Source organism: Chinchilla lanigera, unplaced genomic scaffold (assembly GCF_000276665.1).
Source record: "Chinchilla lanigera isolate Chin_1 unplaced genomic scaffold, ChiLan1.0 scaffold00036, whole genome shotgun sequence".
Taxonomy (NCBI): Eukaryota; Metazoa; Chordata; class Mammalia; order Rodentia; family Chinchillidae; genus Chinchilla; species Chinchilla lanigera.
Genome location: NW_004955437.1, coordinates 681,827 through 685,410, shown reverse-complemented (window position 1 = coordinate 685,410; position 3,584 = coordinate 681,827).

Sequence of the window (3,584 nt, the reverse complement as noted above, 5' to 3'; positions counted from 1 at the left end):
AATTCATCTGAGCATAAGCCAAGGAGTGGTATAGTTGGGTCCTATGACTGTTCTATTTTTACTTTTGGGGCAACCACTATACTAACTGCCAGAGAAGCTACACTAATTTACATTCCCACCAGCCATGCAAAAGGGTTCCTTTTCCCTCTACATCCTCAGCAGCATTTACTGTTTTTTGCATGCTTGATAGCCATTCTGGCCAGAGTGAGCTGGAATCTCAATGTACTTTTGAGTTGCATTTCTCTAGTAGCTAAAGATGTTGAACACTTTCTCCTACGCTCATTGGCCATTTGTACTTCTTCTTTTGAGAAGCAACTGTTCGTTTCATTGGCCCATTTATTGACTAGGCTCTTTGACTTTTTGGTGTTCAGTTTTCTGAGTTCTTCACATAGTTTAGATGTCAATCCCTGTCAGAAGGCTAGCTGCCAAAGATTTTCTCCCACCGCTTCTCTTCACTCTATTAGTTACTTCTCTTGCTGTGCAGGAGCTTTTTAACTTGATGGAGGACTATTTGTTGATTCTTAATGGTATTTCCTGTGCTGCTGGAGGCCTATTCAGGAAGTCTGTGCCTCTGTCTATGGCTTCAAGTGCTTCCCCTATATCTTCTTCTGCCGGTGTCAAAGTTTCAGGCCTTATACCTAGCTTTTTTATCCACTTTGAATTCTTTTTTGTACAGGGTGAGAGAGAGGGATCTAGTTTCAATTTTCTACAAATGGAAGTTTCTCAGCATCATTTGCTAGAGAAGCTGTCTTTTCTCCAACATATATTTTTGGCTTCTTTGGCAATAATCAGATGATTGTAGTTGCGCTGGTTTGTCACTGTGTCTTCTATTGCATTGGTCTGTGTATCTATGTTCGAGCCACCGGTATCATCTAAAATCAGATATGCTGATGACTCCGCCCTTGCTCTTTTTTGCTTAGGATTGCTTTTGGCTACGCTGGGTCTTTTGTGTTCTCTTACGAATTTGGGGGATTTTTTTTTTCCAGCTCTGTGAAAAAGGTCATTAGAATTCTGATGAGGGTTGCACTGCATCTATAGATCACTTCTGGTGATACAGCCACTTTAACAGTATTGACTCTGCTGACCCATGGACATGGGAGTCTATTTTCTAGCGTCTTGTCCAATTTATTTCATCATTGTGTAGGTTTCATCACAAATGTCTGTCACCTTCTAGGTTAACTTGATTCTTAGGTTGTTTTTGAAGCCACTGTGAATGGAACTGTTTTCCTGATTTCTTTCTCAGATAGTTCATTGCTAATGGATTTTAAAAGGTACATTATTGATTTCTCAACATTGATTTCTTGTATCCTGCCTGTATTGTTTTTAGACACCTTCCCCATGTTACTCGATACTATTGTGTGATTTTTGTCCTTTATTCTAACAATATGGTATATTGAAAGAGTTTATTTTTGCATATTGATTACTAACTTCATATCTTTACTTCTTAGAGCTGTATTCAGATTTTCTTTTCTCCCCCTTGACTCAGTCTCATTTTGTGTCATTCTAGAAAATTATCCATGCGCAAGGGCCTAAGTTCAATCCTCAGTAGTGCGCGTGCGCGCGCGCACACACACACACACACACACACACACACAATGAGGAGGCCAATGTGGCACAGCGAATGAATTGGCTAATTGGCAATATAGCTCAGAAAGGTAAATGGGCCAAGGGAGGGGTGGGAAGGACATGCGGGGCTTTGCAGGAAGTTAGCTTTACTCTGAATGAATGGAGAAGTCACTGGAGAGTTTTAAGTGTAGGAATTACCTGATCTAACTCATTTTTAACAGACTTATTCTGACTGCTGTGCAGAGAAATGACCACAGAGAACAAGGACAACAGTGACTGAGACAGTCAGGAGACACAGGAGATGAATGTGGATGTATTTTCAAGGTAAAGCCAACAGAATTTAAGCTAGATTGGGTATGGAATAGCAGGAAAAGAGAGGAGACATCAGTGTCTCCAAAGACTGGGGCCTAAACGGTTGAAAAAATAGAACTGCCAAGCCCAATTCTATCCAGAGGAAGGCTGAGAGGGAAGACCTGATCAGCTCTAGACGTGCTGAATGTGAGGTACTTGTCAAACATTTGCAGTAGCAATCTGGAATTCCAAGGAATTCTGATCTAGATATATAAATTTGGAGGTCATCGCACAAAGATCATCGTCTACATTGGTATTTAAATCAGGCAGGAAAAACAAACAAAAAAAGGGGGGGGGCTGGGGATTTAGCTCAGCGGCACAGCACCTGCCTGGCAAGCACAAGGTCGTGAGTTCGATTCCCAGTATCAGAAAAAAAAAAAAAAAAAAAAAACTAAATCAGGCAGGAAGTCGTGAAACAAAATAAAATCACCTAGGGACAGATAAAAGAAAAGAGCCAGGGTTTGAGTTACGGACCCTACGCTGTAAACCAGGGAGCAAGTGACCAGTAGGGCAGCAGAGAGAGGCCTGAGGAACAGAAGGATTCCGAGTCCTCTGAACTTACATTTACACGTAGCGTGCAACTAAATTCTAATTCAGTGGGGTAGGTCCGTCCTGCGTATTCCTAGCCCTGCAATGGGCTGTCGTCTTCTTTGTGCTTGCTCCCCATCAGTTTATAGAAGTTCCCCCAAAGCCTCTCGGAAGCAGGACTGGTGGAAAGGGATTGGATTATAGAGGTTACAGCTGACTTGCTGTTAGGAGTCGAGGTCTGGCCGGAAGAGGGGGCCCCTGGGGGCTTGACCCGGAAAGGTAACCTCCCTCCCTGGCTTCTCCCTTTCCTCTGCTTTCTGGTTACCATGACATGAGCAGCTTTCCCCGGCTGCTCCCTTCTGGATGCCGTCCTGCCTCAGAGCCAGCAGACTATGGCCTGAAAACTCGCGCCAGAACAAACCCCTCCTCCCTTAGTGTCCATATCTGTTAGTGTCAGATATTGAGGCCCAGCGATGAGAAAGTGACTGAGACAGTCAGCTCTGTCCCTGGCGTGCTACGGACCACTGTGGTGACGACAGTCCCGTCCTCAACAGCATCAACCACCAAGAAGCTATCAGGAAAGAGAGCAAGCTCTTAGGGACTCAATACTCACCTGGGCTGTGGGGTCCCAGAGGTCGGGGAGGTCGTCTGGGCCCCAGGAGCAACTGATACAGCCTGAGTGGGTGCATGCTGTCTTGTTTTAGGCAGGATAAGGCAGGAAGTGGCCTGGATACCTCCCTAACACCGTCATTAAACTCAGTTTCTGCTCTACCACTCTCCCGGTTCCCCTTCAACTAACCACTTCTCCACCTCCCTTGTCATTTCCTGTCACTCAACCTCCAGCCTAGTGCCCCAGCATCCTTCTCCAAAATGGGTGACGAGGGGCTGGGGATTTGGCTCAGCTGCACAGCGGTAGCCTGGCAAGCACGAGGTCGTGAGTTCGATTGCCGGTACCGCAAAAAAAAAAAAAAAATGGGTGAGGACAGCAGAAATGGTGAATTCAGTTCTTGCCACCCAGGTCTAGAGAGCCCTTCCCAGTCCTCGTCGTGACCCAGGAAGTTTGTATCTGTAATCCCATGAAAAGGTACTGGAATTCTAGCGAGTTAATTCCAACCTGCCACTTCCAGTGCAACCCATGG